At 40.2% G+C, this 5,953-nt stretch overlaps 1 non-coding gene across 1 annotated transcript; it reads right to left on the reverse strand.

Annotated features, from left to right (window-relative positions):
* Positions 1 to 1,740: 1,740 nt before the first annotated feature.
* Positions 1,741 to 1,813, reverse strand: Trnak-uuu. The gene has a single exon. It is a non-coding gene; the product is annotated as a tRNA-Lys (tRNA).
* Positions 1,814 to 5,953: the final 4,140 nt, after the last annotated feature.

Consider the following 5,953-nt stretch of genomic DNA (forward strand, 5'->3'; position numbering starts at 1 on the left):
TACCAATCCAATAAAAATTTTTCCATCTATTTTCAGTGGGAACTCAGGTCTTTTGTCTCCTAGGCAAGTTTGCCAAAAAAACTTTTTCTGATACTTCCAAAACCCCCTACACGCTCTATAGGAGCAGCATGGCATTTTATATATGGAAGAAGCAATAATTGGGCTATACACTCTTCTGCTTCAGTTTGATGTGGTTGTAAGTTCTGCATCATAACCTGAATCTCATCTTTACAGTCAGAGTCTACCACCCCCATTTGTACTAGCTATCTGTACTACCTTGGTTCTTGCTCAATAAAAGGTGACTGAGGTTGGTAATCAAGGCTGCAGTCTGAGAGGCTGTAAGCTCCCTGATCCTCTTTTGCCTTTTGCCTCTCTTGCTTTTCTTGTCTCTCTTACTTTTCATCCATGGTCATCTTGTTCTCAGGACCTGTCACCCTGAAAAGAACAACAAATTGGAGCACCAAACAGGGACCTGAGAACGAAAACAGTCTTTGAGACTATGGAAAGGGAATTAAGTCAGTGCTCAGTGGACTGGAGAAGAGTTGACAGGGAGGTAAGCCTGGTCTCCAGGATTGTTCATCAGGGTTACTATGGGAAGTTTTCTGTTTCAAAATGAATCTGAACCAGAGCAGGAGATTTTGCAGGACGCAAGAAGTAGAAAAGGCAAAGACAGCTCTGATTCTGAGTTGGTTAATAGTTTACCTGAGGAAACTCTATAGCTTAAGGGACAGCGACCAATTACAGAGGAGGAAGGAAGGTATGGATCTTTTGGACCTAATACTGACTATAAGAAAAAGAAATTAGATTTTCCTCCCTCTTTGGCCTCTCAAGTATATCCAGTACAGCCGTCAGCCCCAATATATGATTCTTTGGTCTCTCAAGTATATCTGGTATAGCTCTCAGCCCCAATATGATAAGTATAATCCTTTTAGGGATCCACCTCAGTTAACTGTTCAGAAACCATTACACATGACTACAGTCATGAAGACTTTTTCCCAAGCCAAACAGGAAGGAGATTTGGATGCTTGTAAGGCTTTTGCTGTGTACCTAGTTACAGTTATGGAACTACCAGGTGATCAGGAAAATCCTCAAGGTTATGTTGGGTATAATCATGTTCCATTATCTTTTAAAACTATTAAAGAATTGAAGCAGGACTGTGTTTCATAAGAAGTGAATTCTCCTTATACTTTTGGTTTGATTTTGGGACTAGCTCAGTCTGACTGTTTAATTCCATGGGATTGGGAAACGATTGGGTGTACAGTTCTCAGTCCAGCTGAATTCCTTCAATTTAAAATATGGTGGAGAGATGGTGGCAGAATTAATGGCCTGCCATAACGCCCATGCCAATCTGCCAGTTCCCATTTCTGCTGACCAACTCATGGGCTCTGGTGATTGGTTTGGTATCAATCAACAGGTAGAATATGATAATAATGCAATTGTCCAAACAAAAATGTGTTGTCTCCAAGCATGGGAAACGATTGCTTCTCCTGGCCAAACTGTTTCCTCCGTGGTTCAGGTCATTTAAGGTGCTAACAAACTGTATGTAGAATTTATAACTAGATTAAAGGAAGTACTTCAGAAAACAGTGTCACAACCTGCCTTGAGAGAATTATTATCAAAATTGTTGTCTTATGATAATGCTAATTCAGAATGCAAAAATGTCGTAAGGCCATTGAAATCTCAGGATGCAACTTTGGGTGAGTATAGAAAAGTCTGTCAGAATATAGAATGACAAATTGGTGCCCAAACAGGGACTTGAACCCTGGACTCACAGATTAAAAGTCTGATACTCTACCAACTGAGCTAGCTGGGCTGTGTAATGAAGCCTTATCTTTAGAAACCCTAACAAACAATAAACAAATCATTGTGTGTCCTCAGTGCTTTCTAATCAAAGAACGTCCTTCTCTACAAAATTGTATCAGGGCTACCCAACCTTACAGCAGATAGCACTCTCATTCTTAATCCTAGCACTCTTAATCCTAGCATTGTACCATGAATCAGGCACACACTCTAGATCCAGCCACCTCTGAAAAAGCCTCACCTATACCTGCAGGAAGCTTTGGGGGGACATCTAGACACAAGCCATAACAGTTAGAGAAAGAATAGCACTTATTTTTCTTTAAATGTTTGGTAGAATTCATCAACAAAGCCTTCAGTCTTTGGCTTTTCTTTATTAGGAGTTTTTAAACTACTGATTAAATCACCTTACTCATTATTGCTCTGTGCAGATTTATTACTTTTTTATGATTAAATTTTGTTATGTTGAAAGTGTCTAGGAGTTCATCATTTTCATCTGTGTTGTCCAATTTGTTGACATTGAGTTGCTCAAAGTATTCTCTTATGACCCTCTATATTCCTATGAAACCACCTGTAATGTTTTCTCTTTAATTTATAATTTCTTTCATTTGCTTTTTTGTTTTGAGACACAGTCACTATACAGTTCAGACTGGCCTTGAACTCACTTTGTAACCCAAGCTGGCCTTGAACTCACAACTATCCTCCTATTTCAGCCTCCCGTGTGCTGGGATTGAAGGTGTGCACCACTATATGATTTCATTTATTTGAGTCTTTTTCTGTGTTCTTCGTGTAGCTGAGTGTTTGCTAGTTTTATCTTTTCAAAAAACAATTCTTGTTCTTTTTTTATTGTATTTCTACACCCTAAAAGTTATTTCTCTTCTCATATGTGTTACCTTTTTTCTTTCCTTCCTTCCTTCCTTCCTTCCTTCCTTCCTTCCTTCCTTCCTTCCTTCCTTCCTTGTCTGTCGATCCATCTGTCCATCCATCCATTCATACTAGGGATTGAGCCCAGGGAGCACTGATATACATTTCCAGTTCTTTTAAATTTTTATTTTGACATTGTCTCCCTAAATTGTCCAGATTGGCTTTGAATTTGTGATCCTCCTGCCTCAGCTTCCTGAGAGCTGAGATTACAAGTGTGTGCTACCGTTCCTGCCTCTTATTTCCTTTCTTTAGCTAACTTTGGGTTTTGTTTGTTCTTTCATTTTTGAGGTATAAATTTAGGTATTTGAGAACTTTCTGTTTTCTTAATATAGGCACTTATCATTGTATACGCTCCTCCTAAAACTGCTTTTGCTGGACTTGTTTTGGTATGTTTTGTTTCTATTTTTATTTATTTGAAGATATAGTTTTACTTCCCTTTTGATCTGTTGGTTTAAAAATATTTGTGAATTTTCAATTTTTCTTTCTGTCTCTTCTCTCCTTCAGTTTCTGTCAAAAATTTCTAGATAAACTTTTCTGCAAACTGTTCTTGGTTGGCACTTTTAACAATCACCCCACTCTGCTGACGTTTAAGGTTTCTGATAAGAAAACTACTGCTAGTACAGTAGTATAGGATTTCCCTTGAACATGATACTGCTTTCAGAATTCTCTTTGTTGGGGCTGGAGATTTAGCTTAGTGGCACAGCACCTGCCTGGCAAGCACAATGTCGTGAGTTTGATTCCCGGAACCAGAAAAAAAAAAAAAAAAAAAAAAAAAAAAAAAAAAAAAAAATCTCTTTGTCATAGACTTTTGATGGCTTGCTTTTTGCATGTTTTTGTGAAAAATTTTTTTTCAGCCTTGGCATTCTTTGGGCTTTGTGGATATGAATATTAATTTTCCTCCACAGATTTGAAGATATTTTTGATCATTATTTCTTTAGTGTTTCTATCCTTTCCTCCTTCTCTGTTCCATTTAAGAATCTCATAATACATACATTGACTCAATCAATAGTGTTCTAAAAGCTCCACAGGTTTTCTGCACTGTTTTTCATTCTTTTTTTTCTTTGATTGGATAATTTCGAAATGATCTATAGTTTGTAGATTATTTCTTCTGCTTGACTGAATTTGCTGCTGATATTCTACTGTATTTTTAAATTTCAGTCACTGTATCTGTTATGGTTTGTGTCTGGATGTCTCCCTAAAGCTTCATGCAGTCATGGAGTGGGCTTCTAGTTTATGACTGATCTATGGTTCAATGCTGGGATGATGGGTGTGAGAGCTACATCTGCCCTGGGGCAGGCAGTTTGCATACAATATAAGGAAGGGGAAGAAGCTTGCTTTTCCAGCTGCTGCTCCCCGCTTTGCTCTTGTTGCTTTTGCTGTTTTCTGCTCTCATGAGTGGTTGCCCTGTGCCATATGCCACTCTGCCTTAGAACCAGCCAAGTATGGACTAAAACCTCCACAAACTGTGAGCTAAATAAACCTTTCTTCCCTTAATTTTGGGTGTTGGGTATTTTGTCTCAGCAACAAGAGAAAAGTAACCAGGACAGAATTTGGTACCAGAGGAGTGGGGTCATTGCTATGACTATACCTGAACATGTGGTTCAAGAGCCTTTGGAAATAGCTTGTGGAAAGTGTTTGGAAAGGTTCATAGATATCGCCTGGAAGAGCAGAGCTGGAATGACTTCGGCTGTTCTGTATGGGAGATTCTGGTCAGAGCTCAGACCAGAAGGCTGATAGAAATCCTGCTGGTAAAGACTGGGTTTGGGAGGTTTCTTCTGGTAAGAGGGACTGCACTGGTTCTTGGACTCCAGATGATGTGTGTTATGGCTTGGCACAAAGTTTGTCTACATTTTGCTGAGTGTCCAGAGACTTTGCCTGATACTGACATTAAGGGCAGCAAACTGATTAATCTGGCAAAAGAAATTTCAAGGCAGTCGAATATTGTGGCAATGGCATGGCTATTTTGGGGGGCTTTTAGCCATATTTATGTTGAGAGTCAAGAGCAAAGAGCCCAGCAGCATGATTTAAAATGTTGTGAGTTTGGCTAGAAAGGAAGCTCCAATAAAACTGGACTGCAAGATACAGCTGAGGAGATCTGCATTGCTGAGAAGGAACAGGAGAATATAAAAGATGGCCTGAGGGCATCACAAGAAACAAGTGTTCACCCTTTGCAGCCTCAAAACTGCAAAGATGAAAGACTTCGCTTTGAGAAGAAAGCTGCAAAATGCCATGTTCCAGAATGGTGGCAGCAGATGCACCAGATTCCAGAATGGTGGTGGCATAGAGAATTTGTTCCTCAGATTTAGATTCAGAGTGACCCATGATCCAGGCACTTGACTCCTATGGCCAAGAGAGAGGAAAGCCTGGCTAGTGCTCTAGCTGGCAGCAGATCTTGGCATCATCCACATAGCACTGGTTTTAGGTGCATTGAGAATACAAGAATTCTGAGGATAAAAGACTTCCACCTAATTGCAGAAGGCCTGTGAGGCCAGGCAGTGTGTCTGAGAGGGCAATATGTGAAACTGTGAGTATGAAGCAAAAGGTGCAGCATGGACTGCAGAAGTTTGGAAAAGCCAGAAACATGGATTGTCCAAGGAAAGCTGCGAAGAGGGAACAAAGCAGGCCCAAGAGTAAAGCCATAGGAGCTACAACCACTGGAAGTGCCATAGGGGTGGAACCACACAAGGCCTCTGGAGCTCACAATTTAACACAGATTGTTTGGGATGTTCCACATGGGACTACAGGACTTTTTGAACTTGCTTTGGTCCCAGTGCTTTGTATCCCCGTTTGTTTGTTTTTTTGTTTGTTTGTTTGTTTTTTGGTTTTTGGTTTTTCTCCAGTACCGGGAATCGAACTCAAGACCTTGCGCTTGCCAGGCAGGCCCTTTGCCGCTGAGCTAAATCCCCAGCTATCCCCCTGTTTGTACCTTTTAGAATGGTAATATTTATCTTGTGCCATTGAATGGTGAAAATGTTTAACTTTGTTTTCATTTGTACAGGGGCCCACAGCTAAGAGTTTTCCTTATATCTCGGATGAGACTTGGGACTTGGAATCTTCAGAAATGCTGAAACTGTTCGGACTTTGGCAACTCTTAGAGATGGACTAAAATGTCTTTTGCATAAAGGGATGTCCACAAATCTTTGGGGGACCAGGGGCAGAATGATACGGTTTGTGTCTGGATGTTCCCCCAAAGCCTCATGCAGTCATAGATGGGCTTCTAGAGTTCATGATT

The sequence above is a fragment of the Chinchilla lanigera genome, unplaced genomic scaffold (genome assembly GCF_000276665.1).
Source record: "Chinchilla lanigera isolate Chin_1 unplaced genomic scaffold, ChiLan1.0 scaffold00045, whole genome shotgun sequence".
Classification (NCBI taxonomy): Eukaryota; Metazoa; Chordata; class Mammalia; order Rodentia; family Chinchillidae; genus Chinchilla; species Chinchilla lanigera.